The 24,990-nt window shown below is 30.8% G+C and overlaps 1 long non-coding RNA gene across 1 annotated transcript; it reads right to left on the reverse strand.

The window, feature by feature from the left end:
• Positions 1-20,500: 20,500 nt before the first annotated feature.
• On the reverse strand, positions 20,501-24,626 carry LOC139518586 (uncharacterized). The gene is made up of 3 exons (XR_011663421.1): positions 24,373-24,626; positions 22,762-22,941; positions 20,501-20,953 (listed from the first exon to the last, which is right to left on the reverse strand). It is a non-coding gene; the product is annotated as an uncharacterized lncRNA (long non-coding RNA).
• Between the last annotated feature and the right edge of the window lie 364 nt (positions 24,627-24,990).

Here is a 24,990-nt window from a genome sequence, read left to right on the forward strand (position 1 = left end):
GACTTGGTACAGGACATTTTTAAAGGAAAAAATGGTGGGTTGAACCTGGTTTTGTGGCATGCCAAACCTCCCTCTTTTATAGCCATGTGAAATATAACATTAAAATGACAACACAACATTACAGGACTATAATATAAATAAATTAGAGAACACAATTAACAAAGAAACACACGAATAATAGCTTACAAAAGGCAACAAGTTTAAAATTTCAATAAGCCAGAAGTGCATTTTGTCCACACAAGACTTACTAGTGACGCCCAGATACAAAAGTTTGAAAGCCGAAACAAGTACAAAGTTGAATAGCATCGAGGACCAAACGATCATACTTTTGCAAACAGTAAATTTTATAATGACTATACAAAAGATGTACATGATAAAACTGAAGTATTAACTATTTACAGGAAACAACTGAAATACATTACATAACCAGACAATTGCAACACAAAAAGTAGAAACATCCGAATAAGTTTAAACCTCAACGCCAAGTGACGTCATATTTGAAATTATAAAAAATGACAAAAAATGATGACGTCACATTTGAATTTGTAAAACAGATCATCAAAAAAATGAAAAATGACGTCACATTTGAATGAATAAGATAAAATTAGGATTGATTTAAGATTATATTTAAACTAAATACTGATATTGCATTTAATAACAATGCATATTTTAATACTTATTAATAGCAAACTAAGGTAGCAATTAACTATACTATTAAGCTATGTCCGGTTTGTTTTGAATCTAACTTCAAACGTAAAACATCGTACTGATTACGTTGAACAAAATCAAATCTAATAAATGAAGGCGGTGATTAATTTTCTTTACCATAACACAGGAGTATAATAGAAAAGACGTCAACACATTTGGCAAAATCCGATGAGAATTACAAATATAACATTAAACATTTAAACTAAATACATGAATTTGGGATAGATAAGTACCGTAACACGTCTTATAGTAATGCGAATTCACACTCAGCAAAACAGTCAAAATCGGGAAGAAGTCACGGTTGGTAATTAAAAGATAAGACGACATAATGACAAACCACAATCTACCATGTGGTAAAAATGTCCTTAGCTAGTTTGGTCAAAGACACATCGTATGGATCCATCAATTCGTGATGGTGTCCATAAAATTTACGGAGTGTCAATTTTAATCTGTCCTCCTCATAACTTTGTTGGAGCAGTTTCTGCGTAAGGAGCACACTCCTGTATATGACGTCCGTATAGTGTGAACAAGCACGACAATAACGTATCAATTGTGATATGTAAACACCATACGAAGGGGCAGAGGGTATGTCACTGCTGAGAAACGGGAAATTGATAATTGGGAAGTTGAAATCGTCCCGTTTATCATAAATTTTCGTGTGAAGTCGTCAGTCTGCTTCAATATTGAGGAAAAGATCAAGGTATGAAGCAGTCCTACTAGTATCAGTAGTATCCTTAATTTCAAGTGCACTGGGATATATGAGATGTAAGAATTGGCTGAAATATGGGTTATTCAATGATAGAACATCATCAATATATCGGAAAGTAAAATTAAAGAATTTCGCAAGGTGCTTTTTCTTTTTGTCTTTTAGAAGGTTCTGAATGAATTCTGCTTCATACGAGTACAAAAACAAATCAGCCAGCAGGGGTTCACAATTAGTACCCATTGGAATACCGACTGTCTGTTGAAAGACAAACATACCAAACAGATGGACATAACCGTCATATTTCTGACTTGGTACAGACATTATCTTATGTCGAAAATGGTGGATTAAATCTGTGTTTAAAGCTAGCTAAACCTCTCATTTGTATGACAGTCGCATCAAATTCCATTATATTGACAACGATGCCTTAACAAAACAAACAGACATAATAGGTGCAAATGTCAAAAATAGGGATACAGCAGTCAGCATTGTGTTAATATCTTAATCATTATTAAAACAAACATGAAGGATTGAAATTACTTGGACCAAATCCTTACCCTGATAGGCACATGTTTATGTTAACATACACTCTGATGTTAAATCACGCGTTTGATGTACATCAGTAGATCAGAATGTAAACGTCACACAGGTAAAGATATAAAGTATTTTTTTCGTTTTAAATATGAACAAAAAATAGTCTATAGTTCTTTTATGCATATCCTCTGTAGAAACTAAATAAGAAGTCCCCCTTGTCCTTCTTGTCTTAGTAAATATGAAAGACAAGAATAAAATTTATCATAGAACAATTACACAATGGCGGGATGTTAAAGTACAGAGTCACTTCATATGTATCAAAGAAACACAAATAGACACACGGACAAACACATTACCTTACAAGAAAGATACAACAAAAATTATAGAATGATAACACAATGACAGGATTCATAAGTACCGAGCCACGTCAAATGGATAACACAAAAACAAACCAAACAGTAAAAGTAATATTGATAAAAGAGTTGTTATCAATTGCATAATTTTTATTTTTAAGTACTCGGGGACAGGACAATAATTTTCGCGTTGATAAAGACTCTCTATATAATATAGCAGTGATCGCCTCAGGGAAGAAACTTGAAATTGATAGTTAATAGATAGTAAATACATTTTATTTATAGTATATCGTAATGTATGTTCAAAGTAGACATACACGCAAAAAATAATGGAATTTAACAGAAAACGGACATTGGAAAAAAGGGGAGAGGGCGTACAAAAATTGTCCTGTCTTGAAGCACCTATGAATCTTAATAACACCAAATCGCGAAAAATATGGTTTAATTAACTTTTGAAAACTAATTATTCACTTCGGCCATTGGTCTCATTGAAAATCAGTTTTTTTCTAAAATCAATAAAACCACATATTTACCGCACCAAAAGACAATAGTTGTATATTATTATAAAACCAGTTGTTGGCATGATGCGGGGTATGTTTTTCTCATACATTTTATGATGCCTAATCTTTTTTGGGAGGGATTGTTCTTGAATTTCATATGACGAAGATATAATCTTTTAATCAATTTAATTGAGGTCTAGAGCTGGCATTTCATTAACTGCTAATAGTCCTTTGTTATAAATTTATGTATCATTGTAATTTTGTTACCTACTCTGCCATCGGGCTCGGAGTTTTTTTAACTGAGTTTTACTGTGTGTATGTTATGTGTTTCTTTATTCTACATTGACTAGAGGTATAGGGGAGGGTTGAAATCTCACAAAACATGTTAAACCCGTACACATGAAACGAAAGGATAACAACTGTTATATCTATAAGGATAATATGTAGAGTTTTCCCCACATGTAATATGCTTTTTTTCAATTGGGAAACTCAGCATCTAGCCTCATTTGTAAGAAATAATAAATCTAGTTGTCTAACATAAATATAGGATATATTACAGTTTAGTTAACACAAACGCTTAGTATCTATACAAAAAATATGTCTTTTTGAACAAATGAATTTTAACTTCATTACATTCCAATAGTACAAATGCTTATTTTTTGACGTCGTAAATTAACAAAATACATTTTTCTTATTTTTTATGAATGATTGTCGCTTGAACGAAACACTGAGAACGATAAATAAGTAAAAATATTCTCACATAAGATAAGGAACACTCCAGTTTATAATAAGTATAAAACTAAAAATATCAAAAGAACACATAATTTTTTCTTTTAAAAACGCCAATTTTTTTAATAGATTTTCTGTGAAACTATTTACCTAGATTATATGCCTTTATCTACCTAATGTTACTGCCATACATATTATTTTTTGTGGGTTTTGTATTAGATTCTAACTTTAGAATTTAATTGTAGTTTATTTAATGAATGGCTATTATTTATGTTGAATTCATTGAACCATAAACTAAATTTTTGACTCTTCACATTGAATAATCCGCAATGAGGATTATGTAAAATGTGAAGATTCAAAAATTAATTTCACGGTTCATTAATGCAAAATGAATTATTAGCTTACAGAACTTTTTATATTATTTATATTAACAATAACAACGTACACACATGTTGGCGTATAAATACACAACGTCAGAGTGGGTGTACGTGTTGCCATATAAATTGACAACATTGAAAATAAAAGTAATAATTTTAACCACTCAGAAGACGGTAAATACACCAAATTTATTTATAATCTTTTTTTCTGAATTCTGATTTAATACATAGATCTAACACCGAGTATATAAATAAATTAGAGGAACTTTGCCATTTTGGTTTTTCAAGTTAACAGTTTTAATTATGAAACATCTCGTTACCCTTTTTACAAGTTAAAAGGTCAAATAAATGTCATTCAATTGAATATAATAAACCAAAGTGAAATATAAGAAAAGATATCCAAAATAAAAAATAAAATAAAGCAAAATACCAAAATTGCAGCGGGATTTATCGTTTTAATGGTACCAAACCTTCTCCCTTTTTTGAAACAGTAGTATAACATCACAACATAGAAGGACACACTATACAATATCAATTGGAAAGCTTAACTGAATCAAAAAAAGTAGTAACATACATTAACAGACAATGAACGAATAAATTTGATCTGTGATACAATGCAAATACATAGTTAATAAAGAATAAGGGATGAATAATTAAGGTAAAGAGTAAAACAGGGTTTAAACTAAGGTAAAAGTATAACACTGCTGTGAAATCTTAAATATTTTTTGAAAAAACATCAACTTTGAAGACATAATTGGTCATATTATACACAGGTAAATGAAAATAATACTTTCTCTTCTGTGAATATAATCTTCCGTTTAGGAATACCAAGACATTTTATGTATATCTATAAAACTTATCTAAAACTTGGTACATATGTGGTGAATAACAACAATAAAACTATACAATCAGTTACGAAAAGATTTTTTCTAATGTAGTTTATGAAAGCTTAAAACCAAACTTATGATAATATGAAGAAACTGTAGACCTCATAGAAAAGAATCAGTGGTTGCATTTATTTTATGTGTACATTATAAACAGATATATCATGTTAAGGAGGGGTATTTGCAAAAAATACCAGTCGTGAGAATGTTAAATTTCGCGAGCCGTAAGGCGAGTGAAATTCATTCTAAAGACGGGTATTTTTTGCAAATACCCATCAAGAACATGCTATATCTGTTTAATTACACCGAATGTTAACTTTCAAAACGCATTGATGATCATGACGTTACAAGCGTCCAGTCGAATAGAGAATGTTTTGGCAAATACCACGGCAGAGAGGGTAAAAAAATGCATATCCTTTTGGATATACCCCGGCGGCGTTAAAAAATGAACGATATTCATTTGATAACAGTAAATTAGTGAAAAATACACTGGCTATCAATCAATCAAAACCCAGGATTCTTACATAAGGTGTAATTATAAAAAAACAGCCGTCTTTCTCTTTGAATTAACTGGAATAACTTTTATTTTACAGGATATTAAGAAGAGACGAGGACACAATCAGTACATTACAACATCTGAACTTGACTGCACTCATCCGTTGATTTTTTAATTTTTCATATAAAATTGTAGATATGATATGCAGTACTTTATATTTTTATTAATGCTGTAAATGGATTTTAAACGTTACAACAAGATATTGGTATGAACTATTGATCGTGGTTACATACAATCTGACGAAGAAGACACACAACGGCAGTAAAACAAAATTAGAAAAAAACACATAATATAAATTTACAAAACACTTTTTTTAGAAGTGCCCTCAACTTTTACAATCAAAAATGAGAGCCAAGAATAAATAAACTATTGAAGAGCTTTATGATCAAAAAGCCAATTACCAAACATTATTTGAGGCATTTCGGACCTCAGGTTTTCTATAAAGTTATCAAAAAGCAAAATCACTTCGAGGAAAATACAAAAAGTCAAGTCTTTACTTCCTACAGGGATTATCTTGTGTAGAAAATGGTGGATTGAACCTTGCGTTTTAAATTATTATCCTGGTACCTTTGATAACTAATTAAGAATAATTTTTAACAAAACGAATTTGACAAACAAAACCAAATCACTGAACGACAGGCTCCCGACTTAAGACAAGCTTACAGAATGTGCCTTGGCTAAACATGTATATGTCCTTATATAACATGGAAAAGTGGTATAACAACCCAATATCAGAACAAACATCAATTTGAAACTTGCTACAATATAAAAAAAGAAAATGTGGGATAATTGCCCTAAAGACAACTCACCACAAGAGACAATCTAATTTTTTGAAGGCACTTATAACATTCTCCTTTTCTTGTTTTGTTTATTTTCGGCCTTTTTCAATGTTTATTAGGGTATTGTCAGTTCAGTTTCAATTCGTGTTTACACTTAAAAAACATAAACAACTTTATATTTCATATGACTATTTTGTTGATAAATTGTGATGTTTTGTTTTTATTTTCATTTATTGATACATTTAACATATCCTTTTATTAAATTTTGTTGATTTTTTTAAAAGTTTATTTTGAGTAATCGGTATTTATTCTGCAGTCGTTAAATTGATTTACAAGATTATATTAAACATTAACCTGTAACTAATTGTGTTAATCATTTTGTTTTGTCACTGAAGGGACTATAAATATTAAATCAAATATGTAGCAACTTTACCAGACCATAAAGGAAAATAGGTATTTAGTCGGATCTTAACACGTACTTGTGATTTGGTTAAAACCGGTTTTGTTCAAAATATACGAAGAAATGTCGAAATGTTCAGGACTTAATTAAATCCGTATTTCGGTAGGATGGTGCAAGTATACGATTTTTATTGCGTCTTACATTTTGAGAAGCGAATAATCTTCAACTACTTTATTCAAATATTGTGTAAAAACGTTAATTTTTAGCTATGAAAGTCAAGTGGCTCGAGTATTTTTCTGAGGAAGTTTTAAAAAATTGCAAAGAAATATTTTTACATTGGGTTAGCTTTAAAATTTCATTAGTCTTAACTATCTATAGATTAACAACTTTTGGTTATATTTATAATTTAGAATCATCATTAAAGGTGGGGGACGATTTCGCAGATAATTAATTATATTGATGTGCCATTTGTATGCAAGAGTGACATTTCGTTGTATTATGTGCCAATTCGAAAAAGTTATGCGAGTATTCTCTCCCCTTAACAGGTTCATTATTTTATAATTAAGTTTAGGTTTCTGATATAATTTTGAATAATTACAAAATGTATCAATTCAATATATTTCAGTTTTTGTTATTGGTGTATCAAAAACATTGATGTACGAATATAATTTCATAAATTTGAAATGTTTAAAATGATTACATACCAATATAAAGAACCGTTCATCATTTTTGAAAAAGACTATGAACGAAAATCGATTTATTTATCTTCCCTTGGTGACAGATTGATTGGGAAATGAACCAGCGTAATATAATGGTAATCACAAAGAGGGACCAGCAAGCAATTTTTAATTGTAGCTTATTCAACGTTAAAACAATTTTCCAATATAAACGAATGCTACTTTATACAAATATAAGGACTTTGTTAGCTAAATCTACAAATTTTATTAGATATTTTGATTTTTTATTGCAATAGATTAATATGCTAAAATATGTTATTACTACTCCAAATGTACAAGGTATATAAATAATATTGATTGATTGATTGTTGGTTGCTTAACGTCCAGTGGCAAATATATATAAATAATAAACTAAGGTTAAAGTATAAAACTGCTGTGAAATCTTAAACATTTTTTAAAAAAACATCAACTTTGAAGAAATAATTCGTCATATTATACACAGGTAAATGAAAATAATACTTCGTCTTCTGTGAGTATAATCTTCCGTTTAGGAATACCAAGACATTTTATGTATATCAATAAAACTTATCTAAAACTTGGTACATATGTGGTGAATAACAACAATAAAACTATACAATTGGTGCTCAATAAAACTTCGTGTTCTCCGTGTACAGGTGCCGGAACAGTATTTTAGAAGACATCATTTTTCCCGTTCACCTATTATAATAGGTCTGTAGGTCAATATCAGATTGATATCAAAACACACAAAAAACAAATTATATCTCTCAAGGTATAAAGTTTTGTATTACTTTCAAAAATGCATAGCTGATGGAGTAAATATTAAAACAGTTAATGTTTATAACAAATTTTAATGAGCTATTTATATAGGAAAACGTATGTAATTTTAATCATATATCTAATGATTATATTAAAATTTTATAATTAAATAGTTTATGGTCGAATATAAACCTTTGATACACTTTTAAACCTTCTTCTTCAAAATACCTTTAATGTGACAAAAAGCAAATAAGATACAAATTTTATAGGCTAAACGTTCAAATTTAAGATCATAGATGCCCATGCTGTAACTTGTTTGTGAATAAAACTTCTTTTTTTTTTTATATATTTATGACAATTTATTATTCAAAACCTTGCAGCTGCTACTCATACCTTGTAAAACGTCAAAAGTGTCTTATTATTAATTTGATGAACCAGGGCTATTTATTTCAAAGAACGTCGGAAGATACCAAAACCTGCGGACCTGTGTTTTTACATTTTGTTTCTTCCTAATTTGTCTGTACGCCTCTTTGTTTTTTCTTTGTTGATATATTTGTTTGATTTATATTGATTAAGATTAAACCATAAGTCAGGAGTATGACATTTGTAATCTATTTGTTTGATTGGTTGAGTTTCTGATTTTGCCATTTGCCGACTGACTATCCGTTTTACACTTTCCTCGGAGTGCGGTATTTTTGTTATTTTACTTTTGACTTACGGACTTTTATGCGACTGTGATACAAAATGAGCGGCTAAGCTACACAAAAAAGCATATACCAAGTCAGGAATACGACAGTTGTTATTCATTTGTTTCTTGTTTTTAGGCTTTTGATTTTTCCATTTGATAAGGGATTCACCGCTTTAAATTTTCCTCGGAGTTCGGTTTCAAGTTGACTTATTTTCTTTCCACATACACAACAAGTAATGTTACAACTGCATTGCGTAATGAAACAACTACATTACATACTGTTGAAACAACATAGAGTAATGACAAAACTGAATAAAGTCAATGCAAATCCATAGCATGTTATATCGAAAAATCATTTAGTAATACTGTTACTTGAGTTATATCAAAACATCATTATGCAATGTCAAAATCCTATTATGTAAAGACGAAATATTATCAGGTAATAATAAAACAATGTAACGTTACATCATAGTACCACATAAGTCAACTGCAAGGTTACAGCATGATCATACATTATATTTGTTAGTGATAAATACTTAAAAAGAGGCTTTCACGGTTATAGCATGGACATCAATGATAATAAATTCAAGCGTTTATCTTATAAAAGTTTGTTACTTACACAGCTACTTTTGCATAGGTACTATTTTGTACTAAAAATATGTAGTAACGGAAATTTACTTTTAATATTTAATACTTTTTCTTTACTTTAAAATTATTGTAATATCTAGGTACTTGTATTTTACAGTACTTGATTTGTACTAAATATTTTGGTACAGAAATATTACAATATTCCATGTTTGAAAATCATAATTTTAAGAGATTTGAAATAGAAAAACTTTCAAAATGCTGAAAATGTAACGGTAGTAACCAAAAATCTTTAGTACCTAAGTTTCAAGTACAAATCAAGTACTGTAAAATACAGGTACCTAAATATTACAATAATTTTAAAGTAACAAAATAGTACTGAATATTAAAAGTAAATTTCCAGTACTACAGTTTTTTAGTACAGAAATAGTACCTATGCAAAAGTAGCTGTGTATTTGCTTTTGCTCACATTCAAGCAATTTGGAAGAAGGAGTTTTAAAAGTATACCAAATGCATATCTTTGATCATAAACTTTTTAATCAAAATATAAAAATATAATCATTAGACATATGATTTAGATTACATACAGTTTCTACATAAATATCTTATTAAAAACTGGTATAGAACATTAACGGTAGCATATTTTGCTGCACCATAAACGCATTTTTGAAAAATATACAAATCTTTAAACGCTAAGAGATATGATTTGTTTTTTATTTGTTTTGATATCAATCTGACATTGACCTCATGACCTATTATAATAGGTAAACTAGAAAATAATCTTAAACGAAAATTCACAAAGTTTGTTTGGAGAAGTAAATTAGGGACTTCGGGGTGTATGTTCAGACTGTGGTGCTTTTCTACCTCAGGCATAGATCACTTTAGCTGTATTTGGCAAAACTCTTAGGGTTCTCAATGCTCTTCAACTTCGAACTTTATTTGGCCTTGTTAACTTTTCTGGATTCGAGCGTCACTGATGAGTCTTTTGTAGACGAAACGCGCGTCTGACGTATATACTAAATTTAGTCCTGGTATCTATGATGAGTTTATTTACGTTACAATGACCTACGCGCTGATTGGTTGATAATTCATGGGGTTATTAGGACGTACAAAGTGTGCATGTCTAATAAATCAAATCATAAATTAGCCATTACACGTTGTACATTTGGTGTAGTAATTAACATGTGTGATTGAATATCTATATTCTCTCCGGTGATAAAACTAACGTAAAGATTAACACAATTAGTTACAGGTTAATGTTTGAAATAATCTTGCAATTCAATTTAACGACTTCTTAGAAACGGGGATATGCGAGGCACTGCTCTGTATGTTAAATTCTATGACCTTGCAATCAACAACCACTGAATTGAATAGTATTTATCGTTATAGATATCGTGTAATAAATATTATAAAAGTGCATGCAATATTTATTTAAGTACATATACATGCATTTGTTCAAAAATTTCGGTTAAAATTTAAATTTCAAGTAACTAGTTGTATATGACTTAAATGTTAACGTAGATAATTGAAATGTATTTTATTTGGAGATTATATTGTAGTGAAATAATATAAATGTTTGAGAGCCAAAAGTAGAACAAACAATCACAATGTAATAATATTGACAAATAAATTCTACCATCGTCAAAGGGCGATATAATTCCAGGCCCAAATAACTGAAATTAGAGCTTTTCAATCTTTTTATTCTCTTGTTTTATTTTAGACAAAAGTATGATTTATATAGCCCAAGGATATATATACCTATATCTTATTTTACAAAGTACAAAATGTACAATTAATTTTCTAGACTTGTATCATCTTGTTTTTTTTCTTTATTAGTCTCCCTTACGCTTTTCATACATTTAACAGTAGTTCTTGATAGGTTTTGTAGAACCATAAATTCAAAACAAGTATGGACTCCATTGAGGACTACGCCAGAGCATGGTCGAAACGAGTAACATTTAAACTGGATATTTTGTCAGAATGGGACAAAACAATCAGCACTCTGTTAAACGTTGATCAATAAGTTGAAAAAACTTTCTGACTGATGGATCATAGTCCGTTTTTAAATCGTACTACTACGAGTGTCTTGTTAAATAATTATGAATCATTGAGCACTCAGTTAATCCGACATATCAAAACATATCATAAGTCTTTCATCGCTTCAATGAGCATTACTTTAACACTAAATTGGATACCTAAGCTTCATGACATTTCGTACAAACAATGGTGCATTGCCGGCTTATCTGCATATTTTACAAATAAAATTATTCGCTAGATGGACATCAATTCTGTCCCTAGTTAGAAAGGGTCTAAATAATTACTGTACAAATGTTTACCCGCGTAGTGGTATTTACCATATATGCGGATTCTACAAAACTCTAAAGAACTTCTTGATAATTCTAAATCTCGATCTTTCTATGAAATTAGTTGCATGCAAATTTTTTGTTTGATTTTTCAACCCTGTATACCACCATTCCCAAAGTGAAATTGAAAAATCATAAAAAAGATATAGTCCACAGTGCTTTTCAACATAGAAATGGAAGAATACGCTATACAATAATGAATTTTTGATACCAATCGGCATATTTTGTTAATAGTGAACAAAAAGGTGAAACATGCTACACTAAAGAACAAGTGATCATTATGCTAAAATTTCTTTTACAACTTATTTCCTATGGGAAACAAACTCTGAGCTTCTTCTTGCCGACCTTTTTTATTTTCATCCTGAAAACTTCAGACTTCAGACATTTGTCAACAACAAGAGTATCAAAGAAGTCAGTCAATATTGTTAGCAAAATTAAACAACATTACACGGTGCCGTGACATATAAATATCATAATTACAATGTTTATTATCTTGATCTTGATGCTTTGCAGATCAATTAATTTCACATTCAGATATATTGATGATGTTCTTTCCATTAACTATCCAAACTTTTCTGATTGGATTTCATTAAAATGCAAAATCACCAAAAAACTGACAATTCAAGACGGAATGTTTCTAATAAAATGGTAAAATCAAAATCTCAAACACACCAATCGAATGAATAACAACTGTTATATTCCTGACTTGGTAAAGGCATTTTCTTATGTAGGAAATAGTAGATTTAACCTGGTTTTATAGCTTGCTTAACCTCTCACATTTATGACAGTCGCATAAATTTTCCACTATATTGACAACGATTGATTTGTTAACAAAACAGACATAATATCACTATAAAAACAAACAACTATGTAACAAACAAGCACACACAAAATTCATATAGACAAAGTACATTAGCAAATATGAAAGACAAGAATACAAAAATTTACCATAGCACAATAACACAAAGACGGGATGTATTAGTATAGAGCCACATCATATGTAACAAAGAAACATAAAAAGGCATATAGACAAAGCACATAAGCACAAATGAAAGACGAGAATACAAAAACTATAATAGAACAATAACACAAGTCGGGGTTTATAGGTACAGAGTCACGTCAAATGGATATCACAATTTTGCTCATGAGCTTTGTCGACATAGATAAAGATGTGGTATGAGTGCCAATGAGACAACTATCCATCCAAGTCACAATTTGTAAAAATATACTCATTATAGGTCCAAGTGCGGTCTTCCTTCAACACGGAGCCTTGACTCACGCAGAACACCAAGCTATAAAGGGCCTTTAAAATGACTAGTGTAAAACCATTCAAACGGAAAAAAACCAAACGGTCTAATCTAAATTTTAAAAAAAACAGTATCGAGAAACACGTATGAACTGCATCAACAAACAACAACTACTGAACATCAAATTCCTGACGTAGAACAGGTGCAAATAAATGCAGCGGGTTTAAACGTTTCAAAAGGTATCAACCGTCACTCTTATCTGAAACAATAGTGTAACATCGCAACACAGTAAAAAGTAAAATCACAAAAATACTGAATTCCGATGAAAATTTAAAACAGAAAGTTCTTAATCAAATGGCAAAATCAAAAGCTCAAACACATCAAACGAATAGATAACAACAGTCATATTCCTGACTTGGTACAGGCATTTTCTTATGTAGAAAATGGTGGATTAAACCTGGTTATATAAGACACACTATAAGATATCAATTAGAATGGCCCAACTCAATTAAATGACATATTAACACAAATGAATATAAATTGAACGAATAAATTTGATCCATGACCCAATGTAAATATAAAATCATAAAATAAGGAGTGAATAAAGCTAGGCAACAGTAGTATACCGCTGAGAGATGTTAAACAATTTCGGAACAACAGCAATAACCTTGAACGAAATGCCGCCAAATAGAATAATGTACACAGGTAAATAAAAAGTATTTTGTTGTAAAGTATGCAGTATAAACGGAGAACAGAAATATTTTAAAAAAATTAATTAATTTTGTTGTTCATAAAATATATGCCTTTTTGCATATGAATTTGACAGCTGTTGTCCATTCGTTTCATATGTTTGAGCTGTTGATTTTGCCTTTTGACTAGGGATTTTCTGTTTTGAATTTTTCACGGAGTTCGTTATTTTTGTTATTTTTACTTTTTTGAATACTTTAGGTGTAATACCACCAAATCCTAGTACGTCGCATCCGGTCGAAAAAAAAATGTTCCCTTGAATTTAACAGTTGTACGTAATTGATCCTACATTGCATTGCAGTAAAATATTTAAGGGTCAAAAACATATGTCTTGGGTATTTCAAAGCACCATTATTTTTTTATTTGGGGTCTCTATAAAATATTTGGGAAACTTGAGGTTACATGGTTACTGAAGCTTGTACACAGATTAAAAAAAGGGAAAATTTTATTGGTTAACTTCCAGTGATGGTTATTAACTTATATGCAATGAAATGTTATGTGACATTTTTTCTATAGTACTGTACAAGATAAAACTTAACGCATGCCAAGTATTTCTTTATTTGAAACATACATAAATTCTGGACAATTTTTTTAAAAGTGCAAATTTAACAAGGGGAAAATCAATGGTGGTATTACACCTAATATTGGAAGTCCTCCAAAACACATTTTATGAGAAAATTTCCATTAAATTAGATTCTACCATGAATATTAGTTCACAGAACATACTTAGTGTTTTGAGAAGCTTTTTCTCTTTATTTCTTATATTCTGCTATAACAGAAAAAAAATCCTGAGAAGTACTTTAATAAATATAATTATAGTTATAAGTAAATGAAATTATTTTTAAAGCAGTAACAACAAATTATTCACTAAAAGAGAAGCTTTTTACATGCAATAGGCACTACGTGGCTACAAATTACTACGCGTAGAGCATACAAATATTTTTGATATTCAACTTCAATTTTGTACGCGCATTAACATTTATTCAATATAACGCTGTGTGTATACATACATAGTATTGTATTCACTTAAGTGAAATTTATCTTAAAACAAAAATATTTTTGTTATAAATGTTATGATTTAATTCCAAAGATGTTTGTGATAAAGTTACGCAATGGTATATTTGACATTACTTTGTTATTTTTTTATAACAGAACGGAGGTTTTAACAGTAACACAATAATATATTTTCAAAACTACATCTAGGCCAGTTTAAACTTATGACTATGTTATCTTTCAAAGTTGGTTTATAAGAACATCAAGATTATATTTTACCTGTTTTATGGGCTATTTTCTGTTTTGTCTGTCCGCTTTTCCGTCTGTCCAGAAATGTATGCAGTATAAAAAAAGAAGACGTGGTACAATGAGACAGCTCTTCACAGAACACTAAATGACACAGAAATTATTAATAATAACTATAGGTCACCTCACTGTCAATTATTTTTTCATTCGAACTTTTTGACGTAATTTCAAAATACTAACGATACAAACAGTTCAGCGAGCACCCGTTTTGATCAATTGTTTCTAACATACTTTTGCAAAGTTTGCATAAACTTTGACAAACTTTACACTCGCTGCAAATGCTTCTACTGTTTGTCGTTCGTCGTTTTGTTAGTTCTAACGATGCATTTCTTTCTAACTTTAACATTAAATCAATTATCTAAACGTGTTCTTGCTTGTCATAACTTAAAACAATGTCTAAACTTACTCTAATTTAGGTATTACCCTCCTTTCTTTCATTAAATTAACAGCTATGAAATAAAGGGGGGTAATACTTAAATTTTAGTAGTTTTAAACAATATTTTGAGTTATGACAAGCAAGAACATACCTCTTTTAATAAAAAAAAGGCTTCATCATCACTATCTTCATCCATTCATCTGATTAAGATGAAGAACTGCCGATAAAATGAAATATGCATAGAGAATCGATGCACCCTGTATTTATAACATCTTCTACGGAGGCTATTCCCCCGCGTAAAAAGTTCAATTAACAACAATATGTGCATGCGTTTTTGACAGTTCAAACAGGATCAGCAAACTCTGATTAAACGATGTATTTGTTTCTACTTCTGTAACGTATAACAAATGGCACACAACGTTTACCAAACTTTAATTAGAAAGAAATGCACTCTTGATCTCTTGATAGATATATGTAAAGTTGTAAACAGTTTCAGGAAAGGTATTACTCCAGGGGATTGAAATTCTACTTTGGGTCAAATTTTGGGGAAATATGTGACATCTTTGCCCTCTTTTTGCAATATTTTAAAGCAAATACATGCAGGTTGTTGCCATACAGCATAAAGAAAATAAATATCTTTAACCATTCAACTACTGGATATCAAATCTATGAAAAACACTGATTACATACTTATGCACATACCGGTATATGACACAAACAGTACGATTTATTTGTAAGAAAGCAAGGAAAAGGGGATGGTAAAGTTTATGTATATTGCTATATAACATAAGTACTAATCCAGTGACAAATCTCATTTTGTGGTGTTATTTCCAAAAGAGAACAATACAACTACCATTGCATGTCAGTGTCCTCTATGAGGAAGTTTTTATAAGCATTTGAGTTCCTCTTTGTTGAGTTAGTGCAAGTCTCTCATACTGCCCACACAGTGCTCGTCGTGTCAGCCACTGCCTCACCACGATTTTATCGGCGCCCGTTGCTGTCTACACCATCTTGTTCGTCTTCTATGCACTCTTCAAGCTCCGTCATAGCTATAAACATGTCTCTCTGAGCTCTTACCATCTAGCTCACAAATGCAATTGCTTTATGTCTATGTAGAGATTTTAAATGTATGATTTTACTCAAACCTTTTACTGAATATAACCAATTAACGGAGAATGTGTCCATGGGACATTGATAATACCCAAGCTAGCATATATAACATTATAAAGGGTCATTACTCAAATTCGCATTTGAACTGTTTTATGGCAATAAGCATTGCGTATACGGCGTTTCCTAAAGTTTGGTTGAGGCGGCGGGGAATAAAAGTTTAGGACGTTTTTATACTAAAATTGGGCATACCCGACTAATTCTAGCTCGTCGAGTAAAGTTCGTTTAAAGATCGTGAATTGATCGGAATAATCGAACAAGTATTCATTTTGTTGTCGGGATGGAGTCGTGATGGAGTCGTGGATTGTCGAGTTAAGGTCGTGTACAGTAGGATGGCGGTCGGGTGGAAGTCGTAAACAGGCCCGAACAAGAATTTGGTTGAGCTTGGTCGTGGAAATTTGGACAATCGGGATCATCGAGTTGATCTGATCGGCAGTGTGAACCTAGCTTTACTGAAACATTGTTCAATGTTACACGAGTGACTTCGATTAATATCAACCTGAATGGCATTCACTCAGATAGGATTCTACTTCGTCAAAAACGGGGATCAAACCAGGAACCTTTATGTTAGTAGTCAGATGCGCTAACCATTTCACCACTGCTCTCATCATACGATATTTTTTATTATCTCAGCCTATATATTATAATATTGTCATATTTTATATTGATATTGGTGTTCTTCAAACATGTCAAATGCCTTCAAACCTTGAACATAATTCTTTACGTCTACTGCATTTGATAAGTAGCATGAAAATTGTCTAGTTCCAATCAACTGCATCACCTTTTTTTTAATTTTTGAATTTAAAGAGTTAAAGCTTCAGTAAGATGCTACCAAATGTAAACTTTGGTTGGTTAACAAGGATGGTTATATAAATTGTAACCTCCTTGGTTTTAATAACATTATTCACCTATGACTGAGAATAATTTCTGTACAGGTAAATATAGTGAAGTTTAAAAATCATTTAAAGATGAAGCACTCCTCCACGTAGTTTTTTCAGAGGTACAAAATTGAATGTTTTAAATATTTAGATTTTTTAGAATTACGGTATTTTAATTTTTTTAATGTCATTTACTTGTTTGAATGATACCTACATTTTCATGAAATATACATTGTACGCTCGAATGGTTTAACATCTGAATCATGACAACACAATATTGTACATCTTGTTTACTTTATTTAATTTTCTGGATACCATGCATTTCATATGCAACTTTTGATGAACATTGGTGTAATTTCTTTGGGTCAAAACAGGGGTTCGAAATTGTCTTTCTTTTTGTAAAACTATTCAGTAACGTGCACCTAAAATCGACATCATGTAATTTGCGTCTTACACAAACTAATCACTGCTTAAAATTGAATTATGGGTAATATTTAGAAAACTATGTAGTTATAGATAATTCAAATATTTATGAAATTCGAATTTGTTGTATAGGGAAATTTCTTATTTTGAAAAGGTTACTTTGAAAAATTACGCACTGGGATAATTCACTATTCGTTTTTATCAAATATTTAATTTAACATTGAATAAAATCATTTTTAAATTAACTTGTTTCCAAAAGACAAAAGACAAAATTTAGCTTTGCAGCCAAAAGAAGTTTTAGTTGAGGCAATACCTGTTTTCATTTTCCAATTGTGGGAATTCCTCATAAAGTTCCAGATCAATCAAAATCGTAATGCATGAATATTTTGATAAAGTTAGTTATTCAGAGAATTTGTAGGATGAAGTAAGTACTTCAAATTAAAACTCATAAAAGTACCCACATAACGATGTGATTAAAATTTGAAGACATTTTAAAAATTACATCTGATTTAAATATGTAAAAAAAAAAAAGGACAGTATAAAGCTTTATATTCTTTTATTCAAACATGTTGATGACATATCTTTGATACGTTAACTAACTTGTTAGACTTCGTGACGAAAACAAGATAATGATTGATACCGACAGACAACCCTTCTCATCTTCTTTTCTGTTCTCTCTTATTTATAAAACTGTATCTCATCTTGTTTGTTGTTAATTCAACAAATGATTTTTTTTTTTCTCAGAAGGATGAAGCGGAAAGTTTCAATTTTTTCGATGGTGAGTGCTTGAATTTAACTGCATCCGATTAAATTTATCGCAGCTATGATACTAGTTATTAGTGATAATCTTTTTTATTCGACTATACAGTGAATTACCAACGTATCCCATGTTTTACTAGTTGCAGCTAGGTATATTCTTTCACTTGAAGAGAGACATCTAGTTTATATCAAGTATCTTGGTTTTTGGAAAGTTTAATGATGATTTCGAATGAAGCATCACACACGAAAGAAGCATTCCATATATAAAACATACATTCATGTATATATAGGAATCATTGCTGTAACCATATGCATAAAAGTACAGGGGAATTTCCCCGGGCTACTTACAAAATTAGAGCAGGCTGGTATACTTTATTATCAAATGCCTTAATCTATTGTTCTGTGTTTTGTTGGCAGCTTAAAGTTAACTTTTAGCTCCAAAAAAGAGGTGTTTCAATTTTAAAGGAAATATGAATAATAAAGATTGAGAAAGAAGCAATTCCAAAATCAAACAATCTGTTTAGTACTATCATTTATAAGTTCTGCAATATCTTTATAGTTTTGCTTTTGCTGTATTGCAATATTAATAACTTGTTTTCCAAATATATTCTGGGATTTTTTCAATGACAATTTTCAAACCATCACAACTATAAAAACAATAAACCTGTATCGAAACATAACTCATTCTACGTAGAAGAAAGACCTGTATGGCCAGTGATCTGAGAAGTCAAATTACTATCTTAATAGCCTGTCAACACAGAGATTATCAGATCAAAACCCGCACGAGGCAGGTACACTCGATTCCAATCATAATAGACTATGAATTCCAGTTTAACTGCAAAAGGTCGGCGTTTAACTTAAAGCACTGTGGCTGCCTCTACCAAATTAAAACTGACCGCTACGAAATAGAACAAAAGTGCTGAAAGTGGCGGTAAACACAAAAAAATTAATCGATCAATATTCGTGAAAGTGTGTTTTCAAAAGGTTGTCATATCAGCATGTAAGAAATCGTAAGTATGCCGTGTCGACCGGTATCAACTTGATTTAAACAAACATTTTTTAAACGTGTAAGGAGTCAATTGATAAGACAACTGTACAAACAAGCCTTCTTTTAAAAAAAAAGGGTTGTCTGTGATACATGGTTAGAACGAGAACATACGTTGTATTTTAATAAATTAAGTAAATTGAATAAAAAGTCGAAAGACGTATGATTTATGATACATGTTCACAGTATACTATCTTCATCAACAGAGGTATGACCCTTACACAACGTATGCCTCAAATGAGTCATGAGGAAGAACCACTGATATAGACACGGGTTGTTTTTGTCGTTTGGTTTTATTGACTCATATATTATAAGAAAATGACTGTACCAAGTCAGGTATATGACAGTTGTTATCCATTCGTTTGATGTGTTTCAGCTTTTGATTTTGCCATTTGATTAGGGACTTTCCGTTTTGAAGTTCCCTCGGAGTTCAGTATTTTTGTGATTTTACCTTTTTTGTAATGCATAGCCGTCTTAGATATATGAGTTGAAAGTCCCTATGTCCCTTTGATATCTTACGTCACCTTTTGATACACCATGGACCTTTTTTTATTAACCAAATATATCGAATAAATACTAAGCAGAACATTTCATAACACATTAGCATGTTATCATAATGTATATTATGGTTGTATTTCACACTGCGTGAAATGCAACTACCAATTTACCAATAAAATTGTTAAATGTTCAAAATCTATAGATGCTATAGGATGTTTGTTTCGTTTGGTCTCATTGACCCATTCCCCATATCTTCATTTATATCCATCCTAGATATACACTTATCTTGAAGTCCTGATACAATGAATGATGATATAATAAAAAAACGTTCGTCGAAAATTAACTTGTGTTAGGTATAAGGTACATGCAAAACTAAGGACAACAAATCGATTGCGTATAGTAGCTTATTACCCATTTAAAAAAGGCCTAAATATAACAAGATGGTAAATTTCATTAAAAAGCAGTCACTGCTTATTTTATTTTTTGCCGAAATGCAACATCTTTAAAAACTTAATGTTACATCTGAATCACGTAGTTATACGAACTACATTGAACGTGTTATAAACATCAAAGAGACTCGATGCCTGGTTTGTCATTTGTACACAAATTTGGTCTCCCACTACCAGTTGCATGCAGACAGTTTGGGTTCCCATATCATATTGGTTATAAGTGAATAGCCATACATAAATATCTCCATTCTTCCTTAGAGTAGTGTGAGCCGTTACAAGGCCTGACATCATGGTAACAGACACCAAGTAAATACCACCCATTCCTGGACCAACAGTAAATATACCAGTAGTGCTACTGTAACCAGGATCCGTACAAAGAATTTGGTTGTATTTGATACATTCTGTAACATTGTATGGATTATAACCTCCGGGTAATGTCGCTGTCAATGAAGCTGTAAACAGATTTCAATGGATTTTAAAAATGTATATTATACGCACAAACATAACTGCACATTAAATACTTTATGATGATAATGCATTACTTAATCTCTAGCACAATTTATTCTGCAGTCAGCTGTTAATGACCATCTATTCTTTTACTGTTATGAATCAAAGTTAAAGGACAAAATTAGTAGTAAAGATTGATCTAAATTCCATTTAATTTGTTCCAGAACAATTACCGTTATCTTGATGATATTTAATATATTAAACATAGGGTGAAATTTAAACAATTGTCTTCCGCTAAGTCATGGGATTGAGAAAAATATCTCCTTCGTATTAACCGTTCAAGTTTTGGCATTTGAACGTAGAGTGTACAAACACTTATTTTAACATGAATAGGTGGTACAAATATGCAACAATAAGTTTTTATCTTAGGATACATGTATGTTAAGTTGTTATTGAAATTAAATAGATAGTTAACGACCTGTATACACTTAATGCATATGCTGCATTACAAGGCTTTTTCAAGCAAACTTCTGTTTAGATGTGTTAACAGCTCTGTTTAACAATATTATTAAATAAAACAAAAACCAGACTGTCCAATTTCCTCCCCCTCTAAACAGTAAACTAAACATTTGTGTTTCAAGTTAGTATAATTTAACATAACACTAGCGCTTTCTTTTAATTTAAGATAACAATCAAAAGAGGGGCGAAATATACCAAAGGGACATTCAAACTCATAAGTCGAAAATAAACTGACAACCTGATGGCAAAAGTACAATAGATTGTCCGTTAAACAGATTCATAAAGAACCAAATTCAATGTAAACGTGTATTTCCCATTAGTATTCTGTCACAACATAAAGTTGTAATCGAACGAAAATAAACAGATTTTTTAGAATTTCACATGTACGGGATTGAGGGATTATATTCTATTATTAATTAAATTACTGGTGAAAAATTATCAAAGTCATCATACTCAAAAATAGTAAAACAAGAACGGATTCATTATATTGATAATATTTTTTATATGTGCAAAGCGTATTCCTTCGATGTTTTCTACAAAACTTTGATGTCTGGCATTTGTTTATGTCTTTAGTTTTCTTTTTTTTTTAATAAAACATGCAGTTCTAAATTTCAGTATGCAATGTACTGTTTAGTATGTATTTATTATAGCATGCATTTGCTTTAAAAAAAAACTGACGTCTTCAGAAAGAAATGTGTTTTAATTTTACTACTTCCTAAAATTGCAAATTCTATTTTGTTAATAGTTTTTTCGCAAACAGAGAGCTGTGGCGGGTTAATTACAAACTCGTGTTCTTTCCTGCACCCCTTCTCCACAAGTTACTGAGCATGATCCATAAATACCCCCATGGTCCCCAGTTGCCATTAACTAGGAGAAGAATAGATCAGGTTAAAGCTTTCATCTAACTTATTTCTTTACTTACTGAGCTATACTCTTGTAAGTCACAAATCTTGTTTCAAGACAAGAACGAATTCATTATATTTATAATATTTTTTATATGTGCAAAGCGTATTCCTTCGATGTTTTCTAGAAAACTTTGATATCTGGCATTTGTTTTCATTTTTTTTTAAACCCGCAAATATAAGTCTTAATGTATTGCATATTATCTTTATTTTATAAAAATGTGTGTTCACTTGAAGAAGTTATATGGTTTTAATTGACATGTACAACTTGTACAACAGTACAACACAGAGCTTACACATGATTATGTTGGTTTGTTTCTATGACAGAATGACAACATACATTTTGTACTTGGACAAGATTAATAACATTTGATTATAATTGAGATTCTTACCTGGACAATCCATTTTTGTACATGGTTTTTGCTCGATTTGGGGTCCATTTTCGGATACACAGTCGATTATAATATCGTCCCAAACCGGTATACATTGTCTTGCTCTAGTTTGGGTTCCCACGCAAATATCGCAAATCCAGCTCTCCCATTGTGCCCAGTAACCAAAATGAGTAGAAGATGCTAACAAGATAAAGTTGCACACTCTTATTGATCATAATAGAATTTCATCTGCCCTAGGAAATCCTTCAAAATTTCATGATTTGTTAAAATTTGAGTAAAAATGACAAAATTTTATATATTCAATACTATTTTAAACCGAAAAATAATATCAGCTAGGAAAATATATGTGTGTCTAGTTAAGCTGTATTTCAGCTACTCCTGTCACATAGGTATCTCTGTTTTTTCCTGCATCTTAGAACTTAAATGTATCTTTCAGTCGAGGTTGTTTTCATATTACGTATGTCAATGGCGTTAATTACTCAGATTCTGAATTCATAAATTCGGGTTTTTTTTATTTCTTTTCTTTAAAACAAACTTGAATTAATTCAGATACTGAATCATTTTGTTTGATACAGTTGATAACGTTTCTGTCGATTATTAAAGTCATTTAATGCGAAATTTCAATCTTTTTTATTTTATCATATTTTCAAACGTTTAATTGTGTTCGCATAAACGTCTATTCGCTAGTTTCCAGCATATCTAAAAGGCTTATTCTCTTTTTTTATCCATTAAATTGCCGTTCAACTTGTTCTTGAAATTGCACCAGATCGTGCCCGTTGTACTTATATGACGTTGCTGTATGATGAAGTTCAGCCTCACATAGTTAAGTTGAAGAATGCATGTTTTCAAATCAGGTTTAATACATTTTGTAGGTTTTCACTTACTTCGATATCACATATTAATGATTGTAATTGTTTCTAAAAACAAAATTTGTTATTTTAGAGACAAGGATTTTCTGGGCTAATTTAATTGTACATGTATGATTTTTTATGAACCTTATGTTCACTAAACGTAATTAAAAGGGATTGTTTCAATTCCCAAAGATAATTTTAGAAATAAGAACGCCTGGTATGCATGTGACGACCCAAGTTATGAACGCCGTCAATGGTTGTCCTTTGTAACATCTTTCAGTTTTCCCAGTAACTCATATCTGTCTGAGTATTCTCCGCAAAAAACATGTGTATATTGTTAAGAATTAACCAATCCACAAATTCGTTTCTATAATCTAGTAGTCCTGTAAGCATGTATACACACAGAGCTCAAGACAAAGATTTGCATCATACCAGCTTAAAATAATGTGCTGATATTTTAAATAGCAATGTATTAACCATTTGGGTTTTTTTTTATCTCAAAGGACTGACCGGGATATTGCAAAGTGTAACTTAAGATTATTAATTCTTTTTCATTTTTTTTTTTCATGCCTATAGCTTACAAAGTTTAACCATCACTAAAGATAAACAAACAATTGTTCAGGTTTGCTGTAATATTTGTAAGTTTCAGTCTAAAGTATTGAAGGCTACATCATATGTTTAATATTATTGGTAATATTGCTGTATTTCTCTGTATAGTCATTCAAGATTTGATAATTTTAACAATTAAGTAATTACATACCTGCTGAAAAAAACAAATAAAAAATCAGAGTTAGCAAGTGCATGTTGTCTGTTCTGCGTCTCTGTTAAAACTTATTTTAATGAATGATGCATTGTGGTGATCGTCTGCTTATATAGTCAGGTCGTCGTCTTGGTTACCAGCTATGACAAGTTCATGTACGTGTCAAAATGGTTTTTTTTTTCTTTTTTAAGGTTTATAATTAACTACATTCACTATTTATTGACTGGATTCGAGTGTTAAAAATGTGAATATATTGTGTTCGCTCTATTACATCACTTTTGTACAAGCTGTGACTAGTTTATTTAAAGTATAACTTCTTTCTTTGCCTTTTAAGGATTACATCAACTAAGTAAAATCACAAAAATACTGAAAACCGAGGAAAATTCAAAACGGAAAGTCCCTAATCAAAAGGTAAAATCAAAAGCTCAAATACATCAAACGAATGGATAACAACTGTCATATTCCTGACTTGGTACAGGAATTTTCTTATATAGAAAATGGTGGATTGAACCTGGTTTAATAGCTAGATAAACCTCTCACTTGTAGGACAGTCGCATCAAATGCCATTTTGAGTGAGATTTTAAGTCAGCAACATAGTGTGTGCGATCATTTACGTAT

This window comes from Mytilus edulis, chromosome 4 (genome assembly GCF_963676685.1).
Source record: "Mytilus edulis chromosome 4, xbMytEdul2.2, whole genome shotgun sequence".
In the NCBI taxonomy this organism is placed as follows: domain Eukaryota; kingdom Metazoa; phylum Mollusca; class Bivalvia; order Mytilida; family Mytilidae; genus Mytilus; species Mytilus edulis.